The sequence below is a fragment of the Polypterus senegalus genome, chromosome 9, assembly GCF_016835505.1.
Source record: "Polypterus senegalus isolate Bchr_013 chromosome 9, ASM1683550v1, whole genome shotgun sequence".
NCBI classification, from domain to species: domain Eukaryota; kingdom Metazoa; phylum Chordata; class Cladistia; order Polypteriformes; family Polypteridae; genus Polypterus; species Polypterus senegalus.
This window is the reverse complement of record NC_053162.1, coordinates 172,351,423-172,372,616: the sequence shown is the minus strand read 5'-3', so window position 1 is coordinate 172,372,616 and position 21,194 is coordinate 172,351,423. Positions and strand designations below refer to the sequence as shown.

The following is a 21,194-nucleotide window of genomic DNA, read 5'->3' as shown; positions in this document are numbered from 1 at the left end:
GTAATTTTTTCCAACAATGTTCAAAGGCAGATTATTTCACTTTTTATTGACTATATCATAACTCCAATAGGTCACAAGTTTACATACACTTTGGTAATTAATATTAAATTAATATTAATCAATTTATAGACCCTTTCCAAAAGTGTTTTGACATCCAGGAAAGCTCTAATCATCTAAACAGGGTTGTGGAAAGCCAGTGCTAAGTATTTGGCTCATGGCATTAACCATCCCTGAATGAAATGCCAATCTAGCTGCTTGGCATAATCATGGCCACAAACTTGTTCACATGGGCATAACACAATTGTTAGTTAATGTAACAGGAACACATTTCAGGTGTGCAGAGAAAACAATACCATCGGGGAGGGGTGTGTTGGAGAATATAAGGATCCATGGAGAATATTCAAAACCTGCTGAGACCATGTTCAGGCTGAGACTCGAAATGGCACCCGGGGGCCATGAGACTATCTAATTAGAGCTGCTTTGCTGGGCTGAACGGCGCGTTCCTGTCAAAAGTTTTCTAATATTCAATCTTTAATCAACACTGTCAATAATGCCTTGCATACGGAAGGCCATTTCAATATGGATTAATTAAGTGCTTTAAATTGTAGGTCTGCCTCTTATATTTTCATTTTTTCTAACCTGCTTATTCAGTTGGGAGGTCACAGAGTGCCAGGTTATATCCTGCAAATATCAGGAGCAAACCATAAATCCAAACCCTAGATGGGGAGCCAGTCCACTACAAGGACAATGTAGAAACAGCAGTGACCCTAAGAGGTTGATCTTTGGGATGTGGGAAGAAAATCACAGAAGGCACAAGAAGAACTTGCAGACTTCAGCGATACTGGCTAGAATTCAAACCCCAGAACTCTGAAGCTGTGAAACCAGCACTAACCATTTCAAAGTGCTTGAAGTGGATAACAGAGGATTCACCAATTAACTTTTAACTTATAAGAACTTTGCTTTAGGAGTCAGAAAGTCATTCCTCAACTACTCATTGGATCTCAAAGACACAGCTGATAAACAAAAACCGAGCCGCATTGTACTTGTATAAAAATGATTTAGATACGAATATAAGTAACAGGCTGGTTAAGATTGCAGATGATACCAAGATAGGTGGATTAGCAGATAATTTGGAATTACAGAAGGACTTGGATAGCATACAGGCTTGGGCAGATTTGTGGCAGATGAAATTTAATGTCAGTAAATGTAAAGTATTACACATATTACACAGTAAAAATATTAGGTTTGAATACACAATGGGTGGTCGGAAAATCGAGAGTACACCTTATGAGAAGGATTTAGGAGTCATAGTGGACTCTAAGGTATCAACTTCCCGACAGTGTTCAGAAGCCATTAAGAAGGCTAACAGACTGTCTGGTTATATAGCACCTTGATGTGTGGAGTACAAGTCACAGGAGGTTCTACACAAGCTTTATAACACACTTGTGAGGCCTCATCTATAGTACAGGGTGCAGTTTTGGTCACCAGGCTACAAAAAGGACATAGCTGCACAAGAAAAGGTCCAGAGAAGAGCGGCTAGGCTGATTCAGGGCTACAGGGGTTGAGTTATGAGGAAAGATTAAAAGAGCTGAGCCTTTACAGTTTAAGTAAAAGAAGATTAAGAGGTGACCTGATTGAAGTATTTTAAATTATGAAGGGAATTAGTCCAGTGGATCAAGACTGTTATGTTAAAATGAGGTCATCAAGAACACAGAGACATAGCTGGAAACTTGTTAAGAGTAAATTTCGCACGAACATTAGGAAGTTTTTCTTTACACAAAGAACGACAGACACTTGGAATAAGCTACCAAATATTGTGGTAGACAGTAAGACTTTATTTAGGTACTTTCAAAACTCGACTTGATGTTTTTTGGAAGCATTAAGTGGACAGGACTGGTGAGCTTTGTTGGGAGGAATGTCCTATTCTCGTCTAGAGTGTTCTAATGTTCTAACAGAGAGGTGGGCAAAAGTAGGTACAGTTATTTGTACAGAAAAAGACATTCAGGGTATGATTGGCACATTCAGGCACACTATAATAATAAGAAGACAAATACAGGTAGTCCCCAGGTTACGGACATCCGACCTACGACTGACGAACAAGACCACAGCTGTGACACATGTGCCTCAGTAACAGCCGCTCCGTCATCTTCAGCCTGGGGATGCTGCAAGCAGCGGCTGGAGAGGGGCAATTTCGCTGCTTGCACAGTGTAGTGTCCCTCGGGTGGCTCCCAGCAGCAAGCGGTGACCCATGGTCCATAGTCACCGGGGCCAAATCTATCGCTCATGTGCAGGACGATGGTTCGCTGCCCGCCCACTACGCCGCCGCAGTTACTGCTCCTGACTGGATGCAGGCCAGATGGAGCAGAGGGAAGCGTTTCACTGCCCGCCCAGCACACACAGCTGGTGATGCTGCAAGCGGTGACCCGGTTGTGGCTGAACAGAGGCCAGGGGCGGAAGGGGTAGCATTGTAGTGTGCCTCGGATGGCTGCCTGTTGAATTGGGGTTGGCCGCACCGTGTTTGTTCTCAGTGGGCGGACGCTGCAGGCAGCATACTGTAGTGGAGGTGACTGTGTGGTGGGCAAGTGATGAACCACCCGTCGATGCCCCAAGTCATTCTCAATAGCAAGCCTGCTTGTACTGTTACACACACAGCAGGAAGTTGTCTCTTGTCAGTACATCAGACGTGTTGACGACGGGTGCCTTCCTGCTGTGATAGCGTCTACAGTGCTGTGCAGAAGAGCTCATCTTAATCTCTTGTCTTCACCCTACAAGAATGTCTCTGAAACACAAATCTGATGCAAGTGCTGGTGATACAGTAAAGAAGAGAAAAATCATTACCATGGAAAATAAATTAGAAATAATAAAAAGGTCAGAGAGAAGTGAAACTCCATCATTCACTGGCAGAGCATTTGCTTACAGTCGGTCAACAATAGCATTTATTAAAATAATGTACCTGTTCTGACTTACATACAAATTCAGCTTAAGTACAAACCTACAGTCCCTATCTCGTACGTAACCCGGGGACTCACTGAAATACAAATAAATAATGCATAATGAATAAATAAATAATAATACAAGAATAAACTCTGTGATTCACATACTCACAACTGAAAACCTACTCTTGCCCACCCCTGTACATTTGATTTTCTATTATAAGACTGTCACCTATTTTGCCCCTTCCATTATTTCATTGTAGTTACTGACTTTCACGGCACCAGAGAGCCTCTGTGTCCGGTCGCTATTCAGCGAGTGGATGTGGAGGTGGTGCACTCCTACCAACACACGGGGTCCACATCAATGACAGATTGGACTGGTCGCGGAACACGAAGGAGCTATGGAAAAAGGGCAGAGCAGACTCTTTTTCCTTAGGAGACTGCATTCATCCCTGAATAACGCGGCCAAGGAAAAATACCCCCTGAATAAGTTAGTTAATCTCTGTTTTAACTAACACTGCCTGACCTAGAAGGATCAACGCTCCTCCTTTCCAGCCTGCGACCCGTTTTATTCTGTCTTCCCAGTTCCTCTCCTCTATGCCACTCCTCATTTTCACACCATCTTCCAGCACCTAAACAGCGCCACTCCTCTTTGCCGTTTTGTTTTTCAGTCCTTAAAACAATGCTTAAGGTGTCATTACAATTTAAGCACACTAGGTGGGGCTGTGTGACCGAGTGTATAACTGGATCAATCCCATTTTCAACGCAGACGCCCAGTAGGTGTCACCCAAGAATACCTGATTCAATTTTTCTTTACCGACGGATGAAATAAAGGTGTCAAAGTCTTCTGAGCGATGCCACGAAAGAACTATTTTTGGATCCAAAAAGAACGATCCAAATGAAAGGTCCAGAAAGAACCTTTATTTATTTCGATCCAGTGAGAAGTCAAGCAAAATGACGCCTTTTATTGACTAACTAAAAAGATTACAATATGAAGGTTCCTTAAATAAGAGAATAAACAGATGATGAGTGGATTCCTGATTTTCAAAGGTCTCCTGTTGCATACAATAACAGACGCCGAGTTTAGGATGTCTTGACTTGTCAGTATCCAGGAAACATTTTCGTTTTGCCTTTATATTAGGAACCTTGCAAATAAGATCCCCTCCAAGAAAGAAATCGTTCTTTGTCAAGCAATCGTTTACGAGGAACCACACAACCCACTAAAGTGCATTTACGGAGCTGATATTTTTAAGAGTACAGTGTTCAATTTAAGCTCCAGTTTTAGACCCCAACTACTAGGATTGGTGTCCTTTCACTTGAGCGTTTGTGATGGCACCGAGTGCTCACGTAGGTAAGAGGAGTGAAACTGACACTTACATTAAGGCCAGATACAGACCCTAACCCTCCGTTTGTCCGTCGGGGAGTCACATCACCGTCTTCTTTACATGTGGCTGCATGATAATGGATGTACCGTTCTCTGTTTAGACAGCAGATTCCAGGACAGCCATATGACAAGACTCCCTTTTCCTGTTTTTCAGTTTTTGCCACTAACTTTGCGCCCAGTTCTAACTCCTGTTTTCTCAGTAGATCTCCGTGTGTCCTTTTAGTAAATCATTTCACCTTGATCACTTTAGGTGGCGCTGGGTGTCGAAGTAGGTAAGGGATGTGAAAAGAGCAAGTCCCCAATTCAGGCCTCAAGGTGGCCGTTTTACGAATCTAGCCGACCGTGTGTGAAAGTGAGTGTGCCCGTGATGGATTGGCGCTGTGACCCTGAATTAGATAAAGCGCCTCTGGCAGTAAATACACGAGTGTGTCACTGAGAGGACGGTGATGTGACTGGTGCCATACCAGTAACTTCGCCATTTAGATACCAACTCCCGGTTCCTTCACTGTAATAAGCTCCTCTACCTTGATTATCACTCATGAATCTCGTATTAGAAACAACTAAGCAAAAGATGGGGATGAATTCTGCACTTTCAGATCCCATTGCTTAAAGACTCTGAAGTCACATTATTATCATGGCCTTCCACAAAGGGAAGTTAAAAATAGACACCGGAATAAAGCGCGCGGGCCCTTTGTTAAGCCCGCTCCCCCGCTGCTCTCCAATTTCAGCATCGAGAAGACGCCTTCACACAGCCGGCTAACGACTCTATTAATATGCCAGGCAGCTGCTCCACATCCCAATTCCCATTCTCTTGACGGAATTATATTTTTCCAGCACATGCATTACAATGCGTCCTCGGAGCGGGCGCACCGTGGAGCACGAGTGCCAACACAGGGGCGATCACTCGGGAGCGGGGTGTTTACGCTGACGGGAAATTCATTATTACTAATTAATGAGGACACAATAGAAGCACATCCCAGACCACAGTCGGCCGCATCCATAATTCGATGTCGCCTTGCGCTCTTTTCGGAGACTCCTAGACGGGGAGCACGTTTACCACCTGCTGGAAACGCTGCCACTGCTCTCCTGGACTAGAATGTATGGGACATATGTTTAAACTGCGTATATCAAAGTGTGCGTAAAACGTAATACACAGTAATATATACACGGATAGTGTTAAATGAATACTCGAGTTTATTTATTTATATATATATCTTCTCTTCCATATATATAGTGTATATATATATATATATATATATATATATATATATATATATATATATATATATATATATATATATATATATATATATATATATATATATATATACTGCTCAAAAGAATTAAAGGAACACTTTTAATCAGAGTATAGCATAAAGTCAATGAAACTTATGGGATATTAATCTGGTCAGTTAAGTAGCAGAGGGGTTGTTAATCAGTTTCAGCTGCTGTGGTGTTAATGAAATTAACAACAGATGCACTAGAGGGCAACAATGAGATGACCCCCAAAACAGGAATGGTTTAACAGGTGGAGGCCACTGACATTTTTCCCTCCTCATCTTTTCTGACTGTTTCTTCACTAGTTTTGCATTTGGCTACAGTCAGTGTCACTACTGGTAGCATGAGGCGATACCTGGACCCTACAGAGGTTGCACAGGTAGTCCAACTTCTCCAGGATGGCACATCAATACGTGTCATTGCCAGAAGGTTTGCTGTGTCTCCCTGCACAGTCTCAAGGGCATGGAGGAGATTCTAGGAGACAAGCAGTTACTCTAGGAGAGCTGGAGAGGGCCATAGAAGGTCCATAACCCATCAGCAGGACCAGTATCTGCTCCTTTGGGCAAGGAGGAACAGGATGAGCACTGCCAGAGCCCTACAAAATGACCTCCAGCAGGCCACTGGTGTGAATGTCTCTGACCAAACAACCAGAAAGACTTCATGAGGGTGACCCAAGGGCCCCATGTCCTCTAATGGGCCCTGAGCTCACTGCCCAGCAGCATGCAGCTCGATTGGCATTCGCCATAGAATACCAGAATTGGCAGATGCACCACTGGTGCCCTGTGCTTTTTACAGATGAGAGCAGGTTCACCCTGAGCACGTGACAGAAGTGAAAGGGTCTGGAGAAGCCATGGAGAACATTATGCTGCCTGTAACATCATTCAGCATGAGCAGTTTGGTGGTGGGTTAATGATTGTCTGGGGAGGCATATCCATGGAGGGTCACACAGACCGCTACAGGCTTGACAAAGGCACCTTGGCTGCCATTAGGTATCAGGATGAAATCCTTGGACCCATTGTCAGACCCTATGCTGGTACAGTGGCTCCTGGTGCACAACAATTCCTGGCCTCATGTGGTGAGAGTATGCAGGCAGTTCCTGGAGGATGAAGGAATTGATACCATTGACTGGCCACCACACTTTCCTGACCTAAATCCAATAGAACACCTCTGGGACATTATGTTTTGGTCCATCCAATGCCACCAGGTTGCACCTCAGACTGTCCAGGAGCTCAGTGATGCCCTGGTCCAGATCTGGGAGGAGATCCCCCACAACACCATCTGTCATCTCATTAGAAGCATGCACCGATGTTGTCAGGCATGTATACAAGAACACAGGGGCCATACAAAGTGCTGCGTACAATTTTGAGTTGCTGCAATTAAATTTTGGCAAAATGGACTAGCCTGCCACATAATTTTTTCACTCTGATTTTTGGGGCGTCTTTGAATTCAGGGCTCTGTAGGTTGATCATTTTCATTTCCATCAAACGATGTGGCATCCTTTCTTTCCTAACACATTACCCAGTCTATATCAGTATAGATATCCAGGAGGATTTCTTTTTCCCATTGAGATCTGATGTGTTTTCAAAGTGTTCCTTTAATTTTTTTGAGCAGTTTATATACATATACACACACACACACACATACACTCACACTAGGGGGCTCCGCCCCCTGTTTGCCCACCCACCCCCGGGTTTGTTTTACCGGATATACAATTTAAAGAGATTGTTATTTTGATGGGAATTGTTACATATACATTATTTTCACTTTTATTATAAAACACAGATGTCGAAGTCCAGTCCTGGAGGGCCGCAGTGGCTGCATGTTTTCGTTCTAACATTGTTCACCATTAGTGAGCCATTTTTACTGCTAATTAACTTCCTTTGCATTTGTTTTAATTAACTTGACTCAGGCACCTTAGTTGTCTGTATTTCCTTAATTAGCAGCCAAACAATAATGAGACACAAAACAAGCTGCCACCTGACTAGCTCACCTGTGCTCATCACAAAATATCAGAAAATAAAGAAAGGTGAAGGTCTCAGTAAGATTGATCTCTCAGGTCACCCAAACATTTTAATGATCTCTCAGGTCACCCAAACATTTTAACAGTGTTCTTAGAAAAAACAGAAAAATCAACAGATTTGGAAATGTCTGCTGTGGCAGAATGAGAGCTGCAACAAGCCGTGAAATTAAATAACGTGTTTAATTAACTGCAAGAATCTGCTTCTCATTAAGAGATTGACTGGAGTGAAATTGGTTGGAGTTTGAAATCCCAGTTTAGCTGGTCATCTGTTGGCTCGTTTCACATCTCATTTCTGTTTGGCTGTCATTTAATGAAGAGAAGAATCAATTGAGAGGACTGAATCCTTAAAAACAGGGCTATGAAAACGAAGGGAAAAGAAGTTAATTAGCAGTGAAATGTGGTCACTGATTAGGAAAAGGGTTAGAATGAAAACCCGCAGCCACTGCGGCCCTCCAGGACTGGAGTTTGACACCCCTGCTTTAAAATTTTGCAAAATCAATACTTGTCCTTTATTTACGGGCCCGGTCGTGGTTAAATCTCTTTCTCGCAGGATTTATAACGCTGCTTGCGGGGTGGGGCGTTCTGAACGCACAAGATGCAATCGGATCATGTTGCCTTGCTGCTGCTGGCGAGCTGCGCGTCGAACATTTAAAAGACTGTACAGCAGCCGTCCTTTTGCCACTTTGTGGCAGGCTCGCGTTGTGTTGGTACACGGTGGCGCAGTAGTATCGCAGCAGCCTCCGGCAACAAGAAGACCGGCATAGAAATTAAATGTTCTCCACATGCTTTCTTCGCATAGTCCAAGGACTTGCGGATTGGCTATGCAAAACTAGCGCGCACGCGCGTGCATGTGTTCATACTGAGATGAGCCGATGTCCTGTCCAGGGACTGTTCCTGCCTTGCGCCGGATGCTTGGTCAGATAAGCTCTGGCTTCCCACAGGCCCGGTTTTAGGCATAGGCGACGTAGGCGACCGCCTAGGGTCCGGGGGGGGCCCCGGATCGACGGCGGCCAGGCCCCCGGCCCGCTCCGCATGTTTAAATCACGTGGGCCAGCGGGGGCGTGTCCGCGTGGGCGGCTGTCTATAAAAGCGGAGCGGTTTGAGTCAAGATCTCTATGGGTCGAACGGGCGAAAAAGGGACGCAGGGTGATGACCTCGTAACGTTACAAGAAAACGTCTCCTTGGTCTAATTTTCACGCATTTCGCAGAGCTTCCAGGGGGGCTCCTGGACCCCACTTTCGCCTAGGGCCCCATAATACCTAAGACCGGGTCTGCCCCCAGCGATATTACTTTAGATAAGCGAGATTGGAAGATCAACTGTGTGCACTGTTTTAAAGTGGTCGCTGTTACAAAGAAACATACAAAAACTGTCACAAAGTAATTAGAAGTTATGTTATGGTTTTCAAAGTGAGTGCCATCAAAAAGAACTTTACAACACAATCATTTTTGTAAACTTATATAGCGCCTTTCAAACTGAGCGGTGTAACGAGTGCATAAAGGAATCACCTTCATGCAACAGGTTCACAAAGAAATTTTAACTTATTCAGTGCCTTTCAAAGTGAGTCTTGTCACAATGAACTTTACAAAGCAATCAATCTTTATATAGCACGGTCTCAAAGCCAAATTTTTTATTTATACAATTATTTACAAAGTGATCACTGTGACAAAGAACACTGTGCAATTTTTATTTCATTATGGCACTCTTTCAATTGATTGCCATCTTAAAAGGCCTGCACAAACCAAACAATCTTTACTTTGCACAGCACTTTTCAATAATGAACATATTGTCTCAAAGTACCTTTCAACTCTACGGATCTATTATATAGCGCCTTTTACTTCTATTTATCTTGAGTGCGTTTAATTCTACCTCTCTATTATATAACGCATTTTACTTTTATGTGTCAACCTTATGTCATTTCAATTCTATTATATACTGCCTTTTACTTCTATTAGTTATATAGTGCCTTTTAGTTCTATCTATTCTATCTTCCATCTATATATCTTCCAGTAAATTGAATTCTGTTATATAGTGACTTTCACGTCTAGATGTATATCTTAAAATAATCTTTAATTCTACCTATCTATTATATAGTGCAGGGGTGGCCAATTCTGATCCCGGAGAGCCACAGTGGCTGCAGGTTTTTGTTCCCAGTTGCTTCATTCGATGCCCTAACCCTAACCCTCCCCAGTAACAGATCTTATTTAATTTCATGTCTGTTCATTCTTAAGTCATAGATGATTGTTTTTTCCTTTCTCATGATTCAGGTATCATCCAATGATTTGAAACCTAAAACGGAGGAGTAATTTTGAGTTCTTCACTTTCTCTTCAGTTTCCTTCTGAGCACTTCATTAAACCAAATTGTGAGTGATGAAAACACATGAGTAGAAATGGTGACAAGCTTGATGGAGAACTGCTGGTTCCTTTGTCATCTGCATCTTGTTGCTAATAAGGAGCAGTTAAAGCAACAAATACTGCTGTGTAAGACTACAATAAGCAATTAAGGGTTCAAAATCTTAACACGCGAGATCATGAAAACAAAGCAGAAAAATGTCACTTGAGCAATAAGCGCTTCATCATAAATGACTTCTCATGAAGCAGTAAGGTTGGAACAAAAACCTGAAGCCTCTGCAGCCCTCTAGGACCGACGTTGCTCAGCCCTGATTTAAAGGGTTCCAGCCTTAAATAGCAAATAAATTAAATGAAGATAATTAGTAGCAAGAACTGGTCACTTAAGAGTGAAAACCTGTAGCCACTGTGGGTCTCTTGGATCGGAGTCGGCTATCTATCTATTATATCAGTGTTTCCCAAACTCGGTCCTGGGGACCCCTGTGGCTGCAGGTTTTTGATCCAACTAGCTTCTTTTTTAAATTGAACTCCTGGGCTAATTAAGTGAACTGATATTTCCCAAGTTCTGTGTTTAGGGAACTAAATATAGAAATTAGAAAACTAAGTTTGCGAAAAAAAAATATTAAAATGTACCAAGTAGTTATATAGGAATGTTTTTTGTTTTCTTTTTAACAGTATTTTCATCTTGATTTTCATTCTACTTTTCTAGGTGTTCTAATTGTTTAATTAATCCATTATTTACTAATTAGTGGGTCTGACTCTAAAGTAGTTGTAGCCTTTGATTATTCAGTGTTGTTTGCCTGGGTGTCTGATCTGCTTGTTTTAAATTGTCATTATTAAGATACAACGAATGGGGAAAAACTGCACAGAGAAAGGGCAAAGTATAATGAAATCAACAAAAGAGAGTTAAGCATTTAAATCTATAGCAAAAGCACAAATATTTATAAATGTCTTATAAATGTAAAAATCATGCTGCTGTGCTTTTCTCAATGTTGAATAAAAGAAAAAAAATACCAGCTAATTAAATGAAATCAGTGTTATCAGGTGTTGTCACTGATTAAGAATCCGGTTGGAACAAAAACCTGCAGCCACAGGGGGTCCCCAGGACCGAGTTTGGGAAACACTGTATTATATAGTGCCTTTTCCATCAATATATCTATGCATCCATCTAGTTCAGGGGTGGGCAATGTCGGTCCTGGAGAGCCGCGGTGGCTACAGGTTTTAATTCCAACCCAATTGCTTAATTAGAAACCAATCCTTGCCAATCTCAGACCTTATTTAATTTTATGGCTTTTTAGTATGCACAATGTAAGGTTCTCTTATCGCAGATTTTTTTTCTTTTCAGGGATGTCATCCAAATGATTTGAAGGCTAACACGGATCAGTGTGTCACATTTTTCTATTAAGTGTTTTATTAAATCAAACATGCACGATAAACACACACAGATGTAAACAGAAAAAAAAAGCTAGATGTAGAACTGCTGGCTGCTTTGTCATTTACATCTTATTGCTAATAAGGAGCCATTAAAACACTGAATGCAGCAGTTTAAGATTGAAATAAGCAATGCAGGGTGGGAAACCTTAACAAGCGAGACCACTAAAATGAAGCATCAAAATAACACTTAAGCATTAAGTGCTTCAACAGCAGTAATTGACTTCTCATTAAAAAACTGGGTTGGAACAAAAACCTGCAGCCACTGCAGCGGCCCTCCAGGACCGACATTGCCCACCCTGCTCGAGTTTATAGTGCCTTCTGTCACAAGTCCGCACAGCAACCAGTCTCGTTGGTGTATCAGTAGCGTGTTTTGTAGCAGGTACACTCGAAGCACTTTCAGAAATGAGTTTTATATAGCGCCTTTTTGCAACCATATATTTGAAGTGCTTTCTTTTTAAATGTATACCGTACCATTCGTAGTATCCAGCATCGCACAAGCCTTAAGGAGATAGCCCTGATTATATTTGTCTTGCTTTTTGAAAGCAATTCGTTTCCGCTCTGTATAGCGTCTCTCTGATGTTTTACAAATGCTTTTCATAGTGTGTTTTATTGGATTATCACTGCTTTTTCTGTAAAGGAAATGGCAGAAACGCACTTTCAAAAGCCCCGACCGCCATTGTCTGGGGCGGCATTCAAAGTGGGCGGTGTCTCAAATCGGTGTCAGACTTTACACTCGCTTGCCTCCAATAGCTTTCACTTTTTATTGTCAATAGCACCTGTGAAAGCAGAGGCATCATGGTGAGTTAGTGGTGTGCGCTGTTGTCTCGGAGCTCGATTCCCAGAAGTGCAGAGAATGGAGTTTACATGTTCTCCGCCGTGCTGAGTTTCATCTCTAGCATCCTAAAGACCCTATTGAACGTTATCTCGTAAATGCTGAGATCGACAACACGCGGCTGTTTTGTCTTTAGTGAAACTTAACCTTCGCGCTGCAGCGATTGGAAAGTGAAAGGTACTTAGTGCCTTTGAATTCGTATAAGTGAGCCACTGGATCTCCCGGCATGTCCGCACGCACCACTATACTGTTACCGTGGCGTTGTGGTTAGGGACTTGGGCTTCAAACGCTGAGATTGTGGGTTTAAATCTCGCTGCTGACACTGTGTGATTACGAGCAAGTCACTTCACCTTCCTGTACTCTAATTGGAAAACTAAAAAGAAATAAAACCAACGATACATGTTGTAAGTCTCCTTGGATAAAGCCGTCAGACAAATAATAAAGAGTAATAATATTATGGTCCCGGTGTTATAGCTGGAACATGTAGTGAAAGGCGCTATAAGGAGACGCAGTTACTTGTCATCTCACATTGAGAAAGGGTCATTTTCATTTTGAGACCACTAAATACAGAGTTTGGAGCCCATTCTGGTTGGCACTGGGGGCTAGACAGAAACAAACATGGACTGGGCTCCAGTCCATTTCAGGCTAAACACACACAAGTTGCAATTTAGCGTTGCCAGTTCGCTTAACCTGCTTTTGGACATTGGGAGGATACGGGGAGACCTAGCAGCTCTACTACTGCATGCGCCACTGTGCTGTCCTCAGTGAGAAAGGTGCTATATTAAACAGTTATTACATTTTACAAATGTGATTTTTGGGACAAAAATCTTCTGTGTAATATCTGTTTTTACTCTTTAACAATTTTGCCATTAAGGCGCTATATAAATCAATGAATCGAATTTACGTGTTCCTGTGAACACACAATTCACTGTTGGATATTCCATTCCCGGTTCATCGTTTTTGTCGGGGCTGTACTTTTTTCCATAAAAGGCGCTATAATATCAAGTAAGGATTCCACTTTACTTGTTCCTATGGATACTCCGTTCACTGCTGGATTTTTATTGAATTCCCAGCTCTTCTTATCACCTGTTAAGATTTCACTTTCAGTCATAAAATGCACCATGCGAAGAAATAAAAGACGCGACTTGTTGCTACTCTCCATACAATGTTTCATTTTGTTTGTGTATACACACATACTGTATATACGAGGTGTGATCAAAAAATATGGTGAATGTTTGAATTGAAAAAGTAAACAGTAAAAGACAAATTGCCTCGAACCCCCCTTAAAATTCACCCCCTCGCTTTGAACACACTTTGTGTTGCCACTTTCTGAAGCAGTTCTGGAAGTCCTAATTCGTGAGTGTCTTTAGTCGCGCTGTCGTGGCTGCCTCGATGTCCTAATCGATTCGAAACGTTCACCTTTCATGGTCATTTTGACTTTAGGGAAGAGCCAGAAGTCGCACGGAGCCAGATCAGGTGACTAAGATGGACGAAGACACACCGTAATGTTTTTATCTGAGAGATATTGCTGTACCTGAGGCGATGTGTGACACACAGCATTGCCAATATTTCACGTTAATGCGTGGTTCGCGATCCATGATTTACGTCACACTTTAAAACACACCTTCTCTCAACCGGAGCTCACAACCGACTGATTGCACCAAAGAACTTGAAATTTGTCTCGCAATGTTACTAAGGTTCGACGTGCCGCTTCCCGTATTGAAGATCCCTGCCTTTCCATTGGATGACGCTCGGCAGCAGCAATCACCATATTTTTTGATCACACCTCGTATGTACTCCACTGTGTAATGTATATACACACACAAACACATATACACTTATAGGTGTATATATAAAGCGACAGAAATTCCATACCGGGGACACCGCAGCCTATCCCGACAGCACGCGCGCACTCCCTCATATTTTGGGGTCGCTTTCAGTCGTTTGCAGGTAGAAAATCAAAGCCCCCGGGCCACATACACAACAACCGGCCGCATGGATTCGAGACGCAGAGCCGTAATCTTCTCTGAATGTTGTTGCCGTTTCTCCGGATAATAAGGGGATTAGTGTTCCTTTCTGTGCACTTTTCCACTCATTCATCAGGCATCCGTTTTGGAACTTGCTTAACTCAGTTTAGACGTCGTGGGGGGCTGACCTCTCTACTTACGTCTGCGCATCATTTCTGCGTTTCTTTAATTACTGTACTTAACAGCAAATCAATATGGCTTTGCCAGTCCTTATTATGGAAGGCGCTACGTAAGCCATTGATTTCGTTTAGGGTCTGCATGTCTGTGCCACAAATTCCAACATTACATGAGTCGTTCAACTCCTTTTCTGGTTTGTTTTTTCTGATATGGTTTTTCTTTACCATATGCCAGCCGCATTAGGAGATTTCTTGATTGTGTGACAGAAAAGCCACCATTCAGAATAGGCAGCACTTGTGTTGCCAGCACGTCTGGATTCGTGTGCCGATGCTCATCCACCAAACATCTTTCAGGTGTGAAACCATCTGCAGGGCCATCAGCTGTCACGTTCTCTTTATAGTTTGAACAGTCACAAGAGACAAATAAATAAATAAATAAATCAATACTGGAACGCAATCAACCTCCTCCGTACCACCAAATCACAGTTCAGTCGGTATACTGAAGCGAGTTTATGAGGCAAGCAGAGATTGCAATTGAAGTTGGTGAAGTGACCGTGACTCGGGCCATATTAGAAATGGCTCCTGTCATGGCGCCGCTGATTGGACTTCACTCAAAGCCCCCGGTATCTCCGTTAAAGATCCGCTGTCCGCACACCCGTCCTCAAGGCTTGCGTATCGCCCACCACACAGACAGCAGGGCTCTGCTTCCTCGTGACACAATTCCCCCCACTCTGATCCGCCCCAGTAATTATACGCCATATGCCGCCACCTGCCTGCAGACTGCGCCGCTCTGGACTTCCTGATGGCACATTATGCAAGATGTTATGCAAAGTCGGAATTAAAAATAAAATCAAATAAATCATAGACACATGCCACTGTGATGCTCGGCATGGCAGATTAACAAGAAAACACAAACCCGTAATACCGAACAAAGGGGGCTCATCCCTTAAATTATTCCAAAAACGATTGTTTATACCGTATAAATGCCGAGCGGTCAGGCTAGACGGGCTGCAGAAGGAATGGAGGTGTGCAGGGATGCGCAGTACAGCTGAACGAACGGACACAACAACCGAAGAGAAGACAACCGAATAGCGTCGCGCAGAATGCCGTGTAAGATGGCACTCTCTGCCAGTCTGGACTTCCGGGGTGCGTGCTGTGCTTGTGGACGTGCGGCTTGGCACAAATCAGGCGGGACGGAGAGAGGAAAAAAATAAAACGAACTAAATTGTGTGAAGGCATGAAGGAGGAAATTGGAAGGGAAATGAGTGAGGCAGCAAGTGGAAATGAAAATGGATGAGCGAGTGGGTGAGTGAAAATGAAATGCAATGAAGAATGAATAAATAAACGAAATAACGACAACAGTAAAATAAATTAATGCAACGGAACGACCTGGCATGAAAGAATAAAAAGAATTAGGGAGTGTGACTTTAAAAGTAAAAGATGAGGGTGCGAAGGAGTGAATACAAATACAAGAAATTAAAGGGTGGATGAATATGAAATGATGAAGTGAAGATGACATTGAATTAAAAGGAAGAGCTGAACGGACGCGTATTCCATTGACTAGTGAATGAGTGAGTGAGTGAAAATGAAGTTAAACAAAACTTAAAAAAATAAATGCCTGATAAAGTTGAAAAATAAGGTATTGAACAAAATCATGAGGATTTATGAAACATTTTTAAATAAATTAATATGAAATTAAATATACAATATGAAAGAGTGAATAAAAATGCAATGGATCAATTAATGCATTGCTGTGCTACTGAATGAGTGAACAAAATGAAATGAGTGAATGAAAAATGGAGGAAAATAAAATAAAGTGAAGGAATCAGTGAAAGAGAGTGAAAATAAAATCAGATGAAGAATAAACGAATAAAAAGATGAATCAAACACTGCAGGATAGGGAGAAAAACAAAACAGTTTGAAAAGAAAAAATAAAATTAAATGAAAGTGAGTGAATGAGTGAAGCTATCTAGGTGCGTGCGTGTGTGCCCAAGGGTCCGTGACAGCAAGGGGCCTTATCACCAATCCCAAATGGAGTATCTTCAAGTCAAACAGATCAAGCCGTGTCGTCAAGTTCTTTAGAGGATCCTACCCAAGGGGACAATGAATCGATAAAGTCTCACACTGTAACAAAAGTGAAAAGTATGTGCACGCTGCATTGTTAAAAATATGATCAACTGTTTGTTAAGGAGCTAAGTCAGCCAGGCGCTGGTCGGGGTCTTAATCCAGCCTTGAGTAAACCAGTGAAAATGGAATGAAGTGAATTCTTATCGCTAATAAATGACCACCACCAGGTGTCACTGTATTGCGGGTGAACCTGAGTAAAATGGGCATGAAGGACAATGGATTAGCAGCTGGATTTTACTCTCATGTAGGAAGCTAAAGTGCCTTTCTTATACACACACACAAGTTTGCTTTTTTGTTCTTTATTTCGCCTTATACAATTTCTCGTATTAGGAATTTGTTAGTTTTCGCATACCTCTTGGGGTCAGAGTGCAGGGTCAGCCATCGTACAGCACCCCTGGAGCAATTGAAGGTTAAGGGCCTTGCTCAAGGGCCCAGCAGAGTAGGATCTCTTTTGGCAGTGATGGGGATGCGAACCGGCAACCTTCTCGATACCAGCGCAGATCCTTAGCCTCAGAGCCACCACTCCACCCAAGTTAGGCAAATGTTAGGCAAAGTGCTCCACAGATCTGATGGGCCACAATGATAAATCAGCCATTATCACAAGCACCAGGGGGTCTCCCGAGTGCCTGCACACTCCACAGATCCTCTTCTACTCTGACTGCACACCTCAGGCTGCTCATAAATGAAGAAATGAGCCACTGACCCCAAAACAGCATGGAACTCGTGCATGCGGCAGGTTTACACACATCTTTATCACCTTCACCCACCCAAACTCCACAGCATAGCAATGAATAACAAGAATCATCTGTTGGTGTCAACCCTCACCCTGCTCTCACTAACCAAGCAAGGGTGGACATGGAAACGCACACATACAAGCAAACACGCATACACACTCACATTCGTAGACCAGCTTAAACCAATTCAAATTTGAAGTGGCTGGAGCCCACCCTAACAGCATGAGGAGTACGGCCCACCCTAACAGCATGAGGAGTACGGCCCACCCTAACAGCATGAGGAGTGCGGCGAGGACCAACCTTGGACAGGGCGCTGGTCCATCACAATTAAAAACACACCACCACCCACCACCGTGTAGCACCATTTTGCTCCATTGTTCACCAATGAGTATTCACAATGCCCACCATAACAGTCAGTGCCACATGATGAGCCAAAGCTGCTACTCAAATGTGAGAGTCATAGGCCTCACACTTTTTTCCTCAGCCATGACACTGTTGTGCCAGCCTTCGATGGATTACGGGAAAAACCAGGAAGCATCAGAAAGACCTCATCATGTGTTTCATCGATTATTCAAAGGCGTTCAATGTTCTTGAGCACAACAAGCTCTGGACCTGCCTGAAGGCAGCGGGCACACCACCACACCTGACCGAGCTCAAAGAATTGCTCCAAAGTTACAGTCCAAACACCATATGGAGACACAGATTGGTTCAGGACCGGAAAGGATGTATCATGTCACCGGCAGTTTTCAACCTGTACACAGAAGCTGTCATGCGACAAGAAGGCCTGGATGAGTCAAAGACTGGCATGAAAACAGGCGGGAGAAACATCAACAACCTCCGATACACTGAGGACATTACCCGGCTGGCTGAAAACAAGTAGGATCTCATACATGTGATCATGAAAGTCAAAGAAGAAGTGAGAAGGTTGGACTGCACCTGAATATCAAGAAGACAGAGATCACGACGGGACAGCAAAAAATGTGAGCGTCAATATCAAGATCGACAATGAAGAAACTGAAGTGGTTGAAGATTTTGTCTCTCTTGGCTCTAAAAGTGACCACGATGACGACTGGAGCCCCGAGATCAAGAGACAGCTGGCACTTGGAAGAAATGTGACGGTCAGTATGAACAACATAAGGAAGAGCAAAGACATTAGGATGGCAACTACATGTGGACTGGTCAGTGCCACCTGGACACTGAGAAAGGCAGACAGGCAAAGGATCGATGCTTCTTGATGCCCGACCTACCTGGACAGGGGTCTCTCTGCATTTCCCAAGGAGTTTTTTCTTGTCTTCTTAGAGAGTCAAGGCTGGGGGGGCTGTCAAGAAGCAGGGCTTGTTAAGGCCCATTGCGGCACTCCTTGTGTGATTTTGGGCTACACAAAAAGAAATTGTATTGTATTTTGAGTTGTGGTGCTGGAGACGTCTGCTACACATTCTGTGGACAATCAGAACACCAGAACCAATCCGTTCAAACCGAAACTCTCACTGGAGTCCAAGATTACAAAGCAAAAGCTCTCCTACTTTGGTGGCATCATGTGGAGCAGGTCACCAGAAAAGGACATCATGCTTGGAATGGTCAGTGGCAAAAGAGGAAAAGGCCACCCAAGAACTCGCTGGATCGAAAACATCAAGGAAGATACTGGACTGAACGTAGCAGAACTGCAAGAAGCCACAAGAGATTGGAAGACATGGAGAGCATCAATCCATAGAACAGCCCAAGAGTCAACTGAACGGATAAACGGAAACAGACACAAGGGGTAACATCGCCCTCTATGGGACAAGAGTGGCAGGGCACCCCACACATGAAGCCTTGTGTAGCACTGCAGAAGAATCACCGAACCAACTTAGCCTGTTCAGATGGCAGCATCAGAGCACTGGGTTCAAATCCTGAGCCCTGGCACTGTACATGTCAAACTCTCAAAATGTCTGCACGAGTTTTCCTCCCACATTTCAATGACGCGCAGGTTAAGTGGACTGGTACCTCTAAAGTGGAGCTGAGCGAATGAGAGCATGTACTGTATGTGTGCATTGGATTGGCTCCAAAGCAGGGTGGTCTCAGACTTGTGCCCAGTACTTCTAGAATAGTCCGCATTTCTGTGTTCCTAAATGTGAATAAAGCAGACTGTAGTAAGCAGCGCTTAAATATTGGACGGTGTGACGCTAGAGCGGGTGGCCACACTCCCATGGGGCATCTCACTTGTGCTATCTAACAGAAACTGGGCCAGGAATTCTCATGAAAGCCTTGCTGGGCACCATGTCACACATCCCCTAGTTACATCCCTCGCAATACCTGGTCATGCCACAGACAATTTGAAGGAGTTATCAAGTGTGCCAATCTGGAGTGCACAGCACTGGCTAGAGGGTGTCACTTTGGCAGTTTAGAGGGTAGAATGACAATGGGCTCAGTGGAATGCCATTTAAAATCCAGAGTTCATTATGACGGATACCCCGATCGCTATGCCAGCCATCGCCCTCCACCCAGCACACCATACCTGTGCCAGATTTGCCATTTACTCAATACGGTCCTAGTGGCCATAAAAGCTACTGCATCTCACATTGTAAAAGTCTGTTGATTTCCTACACTTTTTACGGCTGTGTTGGCAGGTGTGACTTCGTGGGTGGCTGGGCACACGTTTGTGATCTCTTGTACTTCACAAGGCTTCTTTGTCATACAGAAAGGTTTGCGCCAAAAGGAGATAAAATATGCAAAAAGAAACCCGATACCTTCAGCCTTCCTGTGCCGGGAGCGCTTTGTTCTTTGGCTACTCTGATCCCGTGTGACCACATTCCTCAGACGGCATCCCAGGAAAAAAACTCTTTCCCTCCCCCCATACCCCCACCCTCACCCCCCAACCTGAAATCAAAGCACCTTCTCTACCATGCCCTAGAAAACTGGCATCTTCATCACCCTGCCCTGGTCCAAAGAGGGAATCAGCAGGGTAGAAAAGTAACCGCGCGCCAGGTCACAAGTGCCAATTCTCAAAGTGAGGTGGGTGGCACGTTTAGTCTGGTGGGGTGGGGGGGTCTGGCTGAAAGTAACTAGCAGAGAGGGAATCGGCCACCACTGGACAGGACATTCTGCTCGATGACCAAAGTGATGATGTGGCCAAGGAGCCCACAGATATATTAGGAGACTGCTGGCATCAAAGCCAGTGACTATTGGAACTGCCCACTCATCTCTGATGGACACTTCAAAAGTTGGAGTGAAGTGACAAAGGTCATCAGGAAGGAAGTAAACTGCAAAGCCATCATTTACTGGACCTCCTAATGTGAGGACAAAGTGACCAGGCTGAGAATATTCACTTGGAGTCATGGGCAGGGCTGGGAAATAAACTGGACACCTGTTGGTGTCACCGCTCTCATCCAGTGACCTCCTAATCATCTCTAATGGATAGATGAGCACAGGCTAACAGGGAAACAAAATGTGCAAACAAGAAACTTCTAAAGCCAATTTCCTGGTCCTCCTAACATGGATGCAATTGACCAGGTCTTTGACACTTAACTGGGAGTCAGGGGAACAAACTGGAAATAAAAACTGGGAGCTCACAAGCTTCAAAAGCCACCATTTACTGGCCCATCAATGACCTCTGGTGGACAACTGACTGTGAGGATGAAGTGACCAGCCTAGGAACTTTAACCAAGAGTCACTGGCCAAGCTGGGAAAATGAAACAGGAACCCACAGGTGTCAAAGCAAAGTCCACTAGACATTCTAAACTAATTAGCTCTGATGGGCAGCTCACCAGGAGGGTGAAGTAACCAAGTTCATCATCCTTGTAGAAGTCAATGGAAGAATTAGGAAACAAACAAGAAACCTGCTGATATCACAGCCATTGTCCTCAGATGGACAGGTGACAAGAGGGACAAAGCAGCCAGACATAGAATAGGACATACAGTAGGTATGAAATAAACTGGAAGTTCTGATGGACAGGCGGGCAAAGTGACCAACCTAATAATTTTAA

At 43.6% G+C, this 21,194-nt stretch overlaps 1 protein-coding gene across 2 annotated transcripts in view; it reads right to left on the bottom strand.

Moving 5' to 3' along the window:
* LOC120535994 (neuronal calcium sensor 1) overlaps positions 1 to 21,194 on the bottom strand; it is a 68,337-nt gene that overhangs the window by 10,202 nt on the left and 36,941 nt on the right. The gene's annotated exons all lie outside the window — the stretch shown is intronic.